Source organism: Lepisma saccharinum, chromosome 7 (assembly GCF_977018435.1).
Source record: "Lepisma saccharinum chromosome 7, izLepSacc3.1, whole genome shotgun sequence".
Taxonomy (NCBI): domain Eukaryota; kingdom Metazoa; phylum Arthropoda; class Insecta; order Zygentoma; family Lepismatidae; genus Lepisma; species Lepisma saccharinum.
The window spans coordinates 28,049,828-28,062,194 of record NC_139235.1 but is presented as its reverse complement, the minus strand read 5'-3'; the positions used below and the strand labels follow the sequence as shown (position 1 = coordinate 28,062,194).

Genomic DNA, 12,367 nt, shown 5'->3' with positions numbered 1-12,367 from the left:
ATCTTGCTCTGAACTCGGCCAAAAGGAATTTCGCACCGATCTAATACATTATCCAATACATTATAAAATATTATTGAATGTTTCACGTCGATAATTTGATCAATGCATCAGTTAGTTCTTGACGCAGAGACGATATTTTCTGCAACTATATCTTCTCTCCTCTCGTCTCCAGTCCCTTCTGTTCTTCTCTTCTCCTTCTTCTCTCCCCTCCTCCTCCTCTGCCTTTATCCCTACTTTTCGCATCTTGTCTCCATCTCACTCTTCTCCACTCCTCTTATCTCCTCTCCTGTCTTAGATTTCCGACTCCACTGCACTCTTCTCCTCTTCTGTTCGTTCTTCTCCATTTCTCTCTTTTACTCTACTCTACTCTCCACTACCCTCTAATCGTCTTCTCTCTTCTCTCTTCTCCAAACTCCTTTCCTCCTCTTCTATCACCTCGGTTTCCTTCCTCTCTTCTCTCCTCTATGCTCCACTTTCCTCATCTCTCCTCGCATCTTTTTCCATTCTCCTAATTACTTCTCCTATCCACTTCTGTCCTCTATTTTCTTCCCTCCTTTACATTTCTTCTTCTCCTTTCGTTTTCTCTTTTCTACTCTCCTTTGTCCCCTTTCGTTTCCTCTCTCCTCTTTTCCTTTGTGTAGACTCATGAACAATGAAATACTAGAACATCGACTTTCTTTCTTCCAGAAAGTGTTTCCCATTTGCAACAAATGTAATACTGATTTTTTTCTAGTTTTGTGCAATAATACGTGGATTTCTTTCTTTCGCGTATTTTATAAATATCTAATGTGCATGTGGCAACCCTGAAATTTAGCCTACTCTACACGCAACCCAGCAACGCCTTGTGTAAGTTGGGTTGCCTAGTTTAAAATGTCGTTGTTCTAAAACTATTGAGAGACACTGTACAAGAATGGAGTTATGTGGAGTTTCCCATGGATTTGAAGGAGAATAGTCTGTCAAAACATTTGCATGACCATTTTCAACGACAACTTTCCTTGCAGAAGAGCCGAATAGAGAAAAAATTCCTAGTATTCTTTGGTCAAATATATGGCGAAATCTCCACAAGCCTTTCCTTGACACGGACATACGAAGTTTGTGGTATACCCTGGTGCATGATCTAGTTCCAACAAATGTTAGACTAAATGAAATAAAAGGATTACCAACAAATAAGTGTGGACAGTGTGGAGAGGTGGATACAAACGAACATCGCCTCACTACATGTAAAGGAATTTCAGAAATTTGGGCTTTTCTCATTATGTGCCTTGCCAAAGTATGTCGTATATCGCCACAATGCTTCCAAGCAAAAATGTGTATATTACCATATTTTAAATATTTCCCAGTGAAGAAACAAAATTCCGTTGTATGGCTAATAGCACATGCAATACACTATGTACACAGCAAAAAGTTTGAACCAAATTTCACCCTATATACAATGTATCTCAAAAGATCTAGATAGAAAAAATAAAATAAAAAATGTCCCATTGTCACAATATTTTGGTAAATATCTGGATGTACTGTAATTGTATATATTAATGTAGATAAAATAATTCCATAGATGTAAACAGAATAGTGAAATAAAGATTTTTTGGGGAAAAAAGTGGTTAGCATATGGCGCTGCGACGCCAAGCCCTGGGTTCCAATCCCACTCGGGCATGGTTGTTTGTGAATGTCCATTCATCAATTTCACCATCTCGTCACTCATCCCCATCTTTGCAAATTAGCCAAGATGCACAAAACGCGAAGTAAAATAAAATAAATCAAATCAAAATCGATATTTACTTTGATTACTTTTTTAGCACTTTCATCCTGTACTGTCTGCTGTTTCTTTATTTGTTCTTAAGCACATTTTAATTTCTTCCAACTCACTATCTTGTTGGACTCCATTTGGTTTGAGTTACTGTTTTAAGTACACTTTATGCACAGTAAGGCTAATTGGGACTGGACCTACAGTTTAAAGTGGGATCCGAACCACTTGTGCCTCCACCGGGTATCGAACCCGGGACCCCTTGATTACAAGGCAATGACGCTACTACTGCGTCATGGGGGAGGTCGCTATCTTGTTGAAGATTGGGTGTATTGAGTATATTTCCAGGAGCGTGAAAGTACCTTCCGTTTCCTTTTTCTGTAGCTTGTGTGATAGTGGAGTATTTTTTTCAACAACAGTAACACTCTGAATTATGTGTCATGCAAATTCTTTTGCGAGGAGATAACTCTTCAAGTATTTCCACTGCTCGCTTTCGAATCTGACGTTTATTGGCACGCCCACTTCGATCAATTATGTAATTTGGCTGTTGCATACTACAGTTCACCACACAACCAGGCAAATTTAAATAACAGGATCTAATCTCTTACACTTTGAAACACACATCTTGCACGTAATTGGATCCTTTGGGAACGAAAAATAAATTCCACTTACGGTATTTTTGCCAGCCTCCGTGGCGGAGTGGTTAGCACATCGCTCTACGACGCCAGAGGTCCCGGGTTCGAATCCTGGGCATGGATGTTTGTGAGTGAGTAGTGTAATTGGCTATATAACCAGTGCCCGAAAGTATGAACCCCCCTCAAGCAGATTTGCCTACACTTAAAACTAGCTCAACATGCCCATATGAGCTTTTTGCTCAAGTGTGGAACTCCGTCTAATCCAAGATTTTTGTAAAAATGCCCTCGGGAATTTCCCGGGAAAGTATGACCCCCCTCAGATTGATTTGCCTATACTTACAAAAGGCACTTCTGTGAGATTGTTGTCCATAAACTTGTCAAAAATATGCCCCTCTTGATATTTTTTTTGGCCACACTTAAAACTAGGCCATGATATACCTACCCACATACACACCTACACCCACCCACACCCACCCACACCCACCCTCACCCTTACATATTCACTTCCGGTTTACTTCCGGTCTACTTCCGGTCCACTTCCGGTCCACTTCCGGTCCACTTCCGGTTTGCCCACTTCCGGTCCACTTGTGGCCAAGTTGTGGCCTATTTCTGCTTTATTTATATTGCATCATGCTGTGCAACAAATTATTATCCAGCATAGAGTTTTGATTTGAATCCCAAGAAATTTTATATAAATACCAAAGCCAAAAATATTAACACACATACACTCATACACATACACACACACACAAAGCACAGTGCTGAACCCAGCTGATATTTTTTATCCAGCATAGAGTTTTGATTTGAATCCCAAGAAATTTTATATAAATACCAAAGCCAAAAATATTAACACACACACACACACACACACACACACACACACACACACACACACACACACACACACACACACACACACACACACACAAAGCACAGTGCTGAACCCAGCTGATATTTTTTATCCAGCATAGAGTTTTGATTTGAATCCCAAGAAATTTTATATAAATACCAAAGCCAAAAATATTAACACACACACACACACACACACACACACACACACACACACACACACACACACACACAAATATACGCACGTGTTAGGTTAGCATACATCAAGAAACAACGTGACAAATCCGTTGACCCCCTCCCCCACCGCTTCCGATGTCTTCAACGTGATCAGACACGTTCTGCTGACTCAACAATAAAACCTCTCGTACCCCGCTACAACAGGATGTAACATAACACCAGTCGCATCAAATTTTTGCTGACGCGTAGGAACGAAGTGCTGTCATTCTACTGACCCCAACTGGAACTAGTAGTAGACTTCGTTACTCTACGGTATTTAGTCCTTTTCATTTTCGAATCACTAGATCTTATAAAGCCACCAATGGACACTGACTGATCACTAATCGACAGTATGAACTGTCACACTTACCTTTGAATTCTCATTAACCGATTCTGTTGTACAGATCACTTGGAAATTGAAGTTGCGTATTTTAACCTCATTATATTCTAGAACGTTCCGCAGATAAAACGATTCGTTAATGTTGCCAGTAGTTCGACTTCCTTCTCTTATTCAAGAACGTTCCCTCTCGCGCTTTCCAGAGATTTAAAAAAAAAATACAAGGAATCGCCCTACGTGTGGCGCTACGTTTGCAGTTTCCAAATGCTGACAAGTTTTTCATAGGGCTGCGACAACACCGAAAGCGCAAGAAAAGTTTTAATGCAATATTATCAACAACAGGGTTATAGAACATTTTCTGAGTTGCCTTGGTAAATATTTCTCTCCTTACATTATCGGCACACTATTCAAGAAAACAAAAACCTAATTTTATGTAGTGTAAACTGAAAAATTTTAAGGGGGACTCCAGACCCCTGATCCCACCTTGGATATGCGCTATTAATAACAGGGTTATAGAACATTCTGTGTTTTGCCTCGATAATTATTTCTCTCAAATTATCATCACATTATTCAAGAAGCCATGAACCTAATTTTATGTAGCGTAATTTTCTGAAGGAGGTGCTGGAGCCCCCTGATTCCCACCTTGGATACGTGCTTGACTCGATAATTATTTCTCTCCTTAAATTATCGTCACATTATTTTATTTCACACCACAAGAAACCAAAAACCTCATTTTATCTATTGTAAACCGCAAACTTTCGGGGGGGGCGGCTCGAGCCCTCTAAGCTCCTCCTTGGATACGTGGGGGATTTGGGGGATCCCCAAATTAACGTGGGGGATGCCATGGATCCCACACACACACACGCACACAAAACATTTTATCCCCGGCATAAGAAAATTACTCTTATCCCTGTCAAGGATGTTTTTATTCCTCTCAAAGAAAATGAATTTGAAAGCATATAGTAAACCATTTCTTAAGTATGTAACAACCACAATTGCAAAATCGTTAGTGTCCATTAATGGCCCAGTCATCAAAGATTTATCTGCTGAAAAGTATGAAACCTTGTGGATTCGAGGAGGACACTATTCTGAGATTGACCAACCTCACCGATCCAAGACACAGCGGACCGTTTATCATTTTAGTTTTTAAGGCGTCGTAGTGCTGATATTTTGCACGTAAGTGTTCACAAACAACTTGGACGTAGGTTTTATGGACTTAAGGCTCAGCTAGACCTTTGGCTTGCAAATGGGCGATTTTTTTCAAATTTTCCTCTCCATTCGAAAAACTTCTTGGATATTTCAAAATATGAAACATTACGTCAGCTTAGAATTCATTCTAGAGCATTGACGTGAATTTTCGTGTACTTTTCTTTCACTGTTGTCTAGATATTATCAATAGTTTCGTGATTACATAAGTCTATTAAACTATTGAAAATATCTAGACAATAGTCAAAGAAAACTACATGAAAATTCACGTCAATGCTCTAGAAGGAATTCTAAGCTGATGTAATGTTTCATATTTTGAAATATCCAAGAAGTTTTTCGAATGGAGAGGAAAATTTGAAAAAATTCGCCCATTCACATGCCAAAGGTACAGCCGAGCCTTAAGTTTGAGCTTGGTAATAGAAATTTGACCAAGTGTTCGATGTTACTAGTTCGATAGCTCTTTTTGTGTATGATTTGGTTGGTTGATTTGATGTTTTAAGTCCACTTTATGCACAGTAAGGCTAATTAAGACGTGACCTACAGTTTTAAAGTGAGATCCGAACCACTATGTGCCTCCACCGGGTAACGAACCCCGGACCCATTGATTATAAGGCGACGACGCTACCACTGCGCCATCGGGGAGGCCCTATATGCAGATAAGATTTAATGACCTAGGTTAGAACTGCGAGGCAATAGTTTAGTTTACTAACTGGTAACATATATACATTTTCATACCAGCCCCCCTCTCCCCCCAAATCTTCCTCCCGAAATGAAAATACAAATACGCCACTGAGTGGGCATCCTCCCAAAGCAAAAAGCTTAATTCGTACAGTAACGATAAGTATTTTTTTACCAGTATAAAACTCAATGTACAAAATCCATCAATTACGCAGTTTAGTCCTGCAAATCCCTATATACAGGGTGACTGGTAATTAGATGTATTCCCTGAAAGGGGTTAAAGTAGAGACTATTTGCAATAAATTTGACCATATGATACCCCGTCCGAAAATTAGTAGTTTTCGAGATAATCGAATTTCTATTGTTTTTTTTTAAAAAAATGACAATTTTCCACATTAAAAGATGAATTGAGAAAAAACTGTTAATTGTATGGAACTTATTTCAGCGTTTTCTGATAGCTAACAAATAAGTGGCTCGTTAAAAAAAGTTTTTTCCCAAATAACAATCGCATGTAAGTAACGGGTGTGTCTAAACTTGCAAGTGATGATAATAAAATGCACTCTTAGTTTACTTCGCAACGTATTAATAACAAAAATGGTATGACACGAAGCATACAAATTACTTAAATTACTTCCTTGTGTCATCAGCTATCCAACAAGGTACAAATGTTGCTAACATTCATATTTGTGTACAAGAAATAATATTTCATGCATCTTCATGTGAATTGATGTGTTGACCATCTGTTAAGATCCTCTCCCTGAGCTCTTCTTGCGAGTTTACCGGTGTCTTGTCATGTGGCTCCAAATGTAAAAGTCGCAAGGTGTCAAATCGATCGGGGGATCGAGCTGGGCAGCCACCATGCTGGTAAATCATGTCACATCTTGTAGCTAGAGGCACATCCTTGAACAACATTGCCATTCCGTTCCTCAAAAAATGTTCATAAGTGATGCCATTTAAGATCTGGGGCAGGAAAATGGCTCGATCAAATGATTGTTGATGACGCCCATCCATACTTCTGCCTGGGCGTGCGTCAGTAGCTGGATGAAAATTACCCAAGGAAATGGATTGGCCGAGGCGGCCCGATTCCCTGGCAGGCTCGATCCCCCGATTTGACGCCTTGCGACTTCTACATTTGGAGCCACATGAAAGAATTAGTTTACAAGACACCGGTAAACTCGCAAAAAGAGCTCAGGGAGAGGATCTTAACAGATGGTCAACACATCAAGGACACCATCACATCACGAGTTAAGAGAACAAATGTCCGTAAAAACCTGCGTGCCTGCATTCGTAACGGAGGTGCCCACTTTGAGCAAGATGTGTAATGTTCTTTAATTGTATTGTTCATTGATTCCATTCACATGAAGATGCATGAAATATTATTTCTTGTACACAAATGTGAATGTTAGCAACATTTGTACCTTGTTGGATAGCTGATGACACAAGGAAGTAATTTAAGTAATTTGTATGCTTCGTGTCATACCATTTTTGTTATTAATACGTTGCGAAGTAAACTAAGAGTGCATTTTATTATCATCACTTGCAAGTTTATACCCAACCGTTACTTACATGTGATTGTGATTTGGGAAAAACTTTTTTTCAACGAGCCACTTATTTGTTAGCTATCAGAAAACGCTGAAATAAGTTCCATACAATTAACAGTTTTTCTCAATTCATCTTTTAATGTGGAAAATTGTCATTTTTTAAAAAAAAAACAATAGAAATTCGATTATCTCGAAAACTACTAATTTTCGGACGGGGTATCATATGGTCAAATTTATTGCAAATTGTCTCTACTTTAACCCCTTTCAGGGAATACATCTAATTACCAGTCACCCTGTATATAAAGTAAGAACTGAATTGCTAATTGATGGGAAGTAGTTTTACTGAAAAAGGAAATGAATCAAGCGCTTAGGAAAATCCAAGAGGAATGTGGAAAACAGCGATCCGAACATGAATTTGCACACAGTCTTCAGGCAGCAGTGACTTATAACTTCTTAGAACTCTGATTTCGAAATTCAAACTGGTTCAAGTGGTCCACCTAGTCTAAAGAGAATATAAGACTCTTCCACGTTTTCGTACTTCGGAACTTGATGCAGGATTGAACAAATGCTAGGTAATTGGCAAGAGTCGCAATCTATATTTTAGCTGCTGCTGCTGAAGCCCTAGTAAATTGTAAATTATTTGTGTATCACCGTGAAAGTCTGCGGGAAGAACATGCTGCAAAACGTCGTAGAATTTCCCATAAATCAGAAATTAATGCAGTTACTACTGCATTCATTGAGAGGTTCTCCTTACAGTGATGAAGAAGGAATCAGTTGATAGATTACTACTTATCATAACTTGCAATGAAACAGAATAATCACTTGGCGTGCCAGCAATAGCAATCAAATATTAGTTGAATCCTCAAAGTCCTAAACTTCCTCTTTACGAGTGCTTTACAGTTGAAAGACCTAGTATTAAGGTTCGACTGGACTGGACTGGACCTCTCCATTCGAAAAACCGCTGTGATATTCCAAAATCTGAAAAATTACATCAGCTTCTAGACCAGTGGTTTCCAACTTCAAAAGGTCCGAGGACCAAAATTATATCCAGCAGTTGATAGGCGGGCCGCATTTTTTAGGGGGGGGGGGATTAAAAATTACAAAAATTGCAAGTACTGAACTGAAAATGTAGTACTTTCGCATGACCTAAATTTCTAAAATGAGGCAATAAAACAATGGAATTACAAATCAAAATTGTATAATTACAATTTATTTCACAAAAACCCAATACTTATGGATGAATTGAAAGAAATGAAAAACACACCATACAAATAAGAATCCTTCATAGTAAGTGTTCAACGTGAAAATTGAGGCCGATCTGCTTCTTTTATTAAAGTTGGAATGTCCACTTGAATTTCTGTATTTGATAGTCTCAGAAGGTGAAGCAGTGAAGAATCTGCCAGTCGGCTTCTGTAGCGGTTCTTGATGAACTTCATTGAAGAAAAAACACTTTCACACGTGTATGTGCTGCCGAACATCGATGTCATTCTTTGTCCAAAATTACGAAGGTTTGGAAAGCGTTCTTTTGAAAGGTATTTGAAAAACTCTGGCCCCTTTTCTTGCCTCGTTTGAAGGAACACATCGCCTTGCAAATCACGCAATTCAAGTTGGAGAGAATCTATTTTAATTTTCAATCTTACGTTTTTTGGAGATATTGCTCATTTCGATATTTGCACAAACTTTAACAATCAGTCACAGTACAATCCGAGTTTGAACACTGGAAATCTCTTCGTACTTCGTGCGTAGTAAAACAGATCTATATAGCGCCTCCCTGCAGTTTGTTTCTGAACACAAAGAGTGAAGCCTTCGCGGAAGCAGGCGAGTTCATTCCACATAGCGAAAGGATGGAATGCATGGTGTGAAGAGAAAGTTACGTCACTTTAGATTCTTCTGATTATCATTATTCACTGCAAAAATCAATTCTACCTGTGATATTGTCTTTCTTCACAGAGCATCCGTTCCTTCAGTAAAAAAAGAACGTATTTTAATAAAAATAAACAAAATTAATGTATTTTGCAAACTGGCTTCGCGGGCCGCAGAAAAAGGCAACGGGGGCCGCATGCGGCCCGCGGGCCGCCAGTTGGAAACCCCTGTTCTAGACCATTGACGTAAATTTTAAATTTTCGTGTGGTTTGCTTTCACTGTTATCTAGATACTCTCAATTGTTTAGCGATTACGTAAGTCATTAAATTATTAATAATAATAATCCCCTACGTTTACAACCAGGGCAGGGTTTCTGTGGCGTCATCAAGATAAAACTTCTCCGAGTGTCTGCGATTCCCAGCACATTAAAGCATGCAACGCTCGACAACGTACACAGAATACATGAAACCGAAGTTGCATAGAAAAAAATATAAGTATGCAAAGGCATTCACCCTTAGTCCTAGAAAGAACTGGAAAAAGACCAGTTCTGGATCCATTGTATTTCCTTTGTAGTATTTATCATTTTGATTTTCTTGATCAAATATCAATTTTTTAAAAAAAACGTTCTTGCTGTTGTTTTGTGTTTACTATGTGGTTTTGTGATTTGGTTTCTTTTACTTCGCTTTTGTGGCACTTTTGGCTAATCGCGAAGATGAGAATGAGTGGTGATACAAGGAAATTGATGAAGGGACACTCACAAACGTCCATGCCCAGACCGGGAATCGAACCCTGGACCACTTAACAACGTTCCGCGCTGTGCTAATAACTCCGCTACGGAGACCGGCTTATTTACCATGTTTACAAATGACAAGACTGATCAAGATTTCTTTTATCTCGAGGTGACAGACATACTTACTCAGACATCTAACACATCATACCTGCCCACTAGAGATGGCAAAAAATATCAGGATTTCGGAAAATTTAAAATCTCGATTCGGAAATTTTACTACCCGGATTTCGGAAGCAATTCAAATTTCGGAGAGAGACATTTTTTTCTATTTTTCAAGTAGAATTTATTATCAAAGTTTCGTCTATTTTATTTTACGATCATTTACTCCGTAGAAAAAAGAATCCGGATTTGGCCATTCCTACACTTCACATGTCATTCATCATTATAAATGTAGAAAGAACACCTTTCTTCCGTCTCTTCTTTGGTGTAATTCCTAGTAATTCAGATTTTAAATCACGTTTTTAATATTATAGTAAAACAAAGTTAGCATCCTGAAGTTTTGTCATTTCCATATAATTTTCTATCCCAAATTTCGGAACTTCTCATCGGACGGAAATGCGTGATAAACAATTTCACAATTTTTCGTTTCCTTGAGATAGTGTAAACAAGCGCTTACAGCACCGTGAAATATTATTATCACTCAGATAATATAATATATATTGCGTAACATATCGCATGACCTTGGCGTTTACCGTGGAGAAATATTGTCCCCCCCACCTTCCCCTGGTTGAAAGATTCAACAGGACGTTCGGTAAATCTTACGATGACTACGTAAAAATGTCACCCATCGCCACTGGTGCCTGCATAGGCTGACACAGTTTCTTGATGTCTGGTTGTGCAATTGAAACTTTCAAGCGAAGATTCGGCTCCAAATTCATTCTCTTCAAGATTTCGAAGGAGTATTTTATTTGCAATCATTGAAAAAAGACAAGTGTGTGAGTGACAAAATCAGCCTCATCTTCCTGTTCAGTGTTAAAGCAATGATGTCTGAAACTATGAAGTCTGCAGCAAAAATGTTGTCGTGTGGGTATTCTCGAAATTTCTCCCTGGGAGTACACGTACCACAGTTTGAGAACCACTGCTGTAGGCCATGTACAAAACCGTCGATACATATTTTCAGAAATATCTTGATAATTGCAGTATTTGTCCAGTTTTTGTATTCATTGGTTATTCTAATAGAAAATGAATGCAAAATATTTACTAAGCCAACGAAAGGGGTTTGGACCCGTTAAACTTTCCACCTAAACAAAGCCATGATCACAATATGTAGCAACCGTGTTGTAGATTACGGAGATTATGTAATATTTTTCACAAGCTTTATTATCTTTTTTAAAATACGACTGTAGTCATTGATTTTACCTGACCCCACCAAGTAACTGAGTACTATCCTTACAAGGAAACCGCTTCCTTCACTCATTCGCTATGAACCCCGAAAGTGGTTCGCCTCCCACAGTAAAGAACTTTCAATCTCTCTCTCTCTCTCTCTCTCTATCTCTATCTCTCTTTCTCTCTCTCTCTCTCTCTCTCTCTTTCTCTCATTCACACACCCACACACACACACACACACACATACATTTAAGTAATTCCTATCAAACCTACCTGTCTGCTTCTTGAATGTTCGCTCAACACCTTTCAGCTCTTCGTACTACCAGCTTCATGAAGTGATAGTGACACGTATGCCTCAGAGAAATCATCGCTGTGCAGCGTCATATCACAGATATACATCCGTCCCCCCTCACTCACAATGCACACGCAATCCACTATATGTATATAAAAAATAGCGCGTTACACCATAAGAGTCAATAGGCGGTGAAAAATTCCGATGAATGTTTTTTTCAGAAGAAATAAAAATAAAATTTATTCTCTTCAAGGTTATTGAAAATTCATTTTTAATGTCGAAATGTTTAAACTTGCTAACATGAGACTTGAAAAAGTGATTTTTTTTTCTAGGGTGCAAAGTAACAGGTTGTGAAGGAAGGTCCTTCACTAGAATGCACGTGTCCTTGCCAACAAAAATGAATTTCATCTCTCCCCCGCATAACAATATAATTCTCATTTTTAACACTGTGACCCAAAGATTTTCATTAAATTTTAAAATGTAAACTTGTTTATGATACAAGCAAGATCTCGACTTTGCACTGTCACGAATGCGCTTTTAAAACTGACAGCATGTACCAGTTTATTATCAAGAAATATATTCATTTCTAATTATTAGTACGCCTAATATAAACAATAAATTGTATGGGGAAAAGTTCGCAGAACGAGAAATCCTTCGCTTTCACATTACACGTTTACATAAGAAGCTGCCCAGGAGTGTGAAGGGGGTTAGGATTAACATACGTCCCGTTCCAGAAGCGTGTCCCGGTCGTCCCGCCCATATTATTAAAAAGGCACGATTTGTCCTGTTTTATGTATAAAGATCTAGGAGCTATCTTAAAACCAAGTCTAGAATTGAGAGACATTTCTTGCCAAAAAAGATGTTGTATCGTTTTCTATGTGTTCCGATAT

General features: G+C 38.6%; 1 long non-coding RNA gene across 3 annotated transcripts in view; it reads right to left on the bottom strand.

Annotated features, from left to right (window-relative positions):
- The window catches only part of LOC145989781 (uncharacterized), a 543,271-nt gene extending 531,749 nt beyond the window's left edge, over positions 1-11,522 (bottom strand). For all 3 annotated transcript variants that reach the window (XR_014441896.1, XR_014441894.1, XR_014441895.1), the window contains exon 1: positions 11,459-11,522. This is a non-coding gene — a long non-coding RNA (uncharacterized LOC145989781). The remainder of the gene's footprint in view (positions 1-11,458) is intronic.
- Positions 11,523-12,367: the final 845 nt, after the last annotated feature.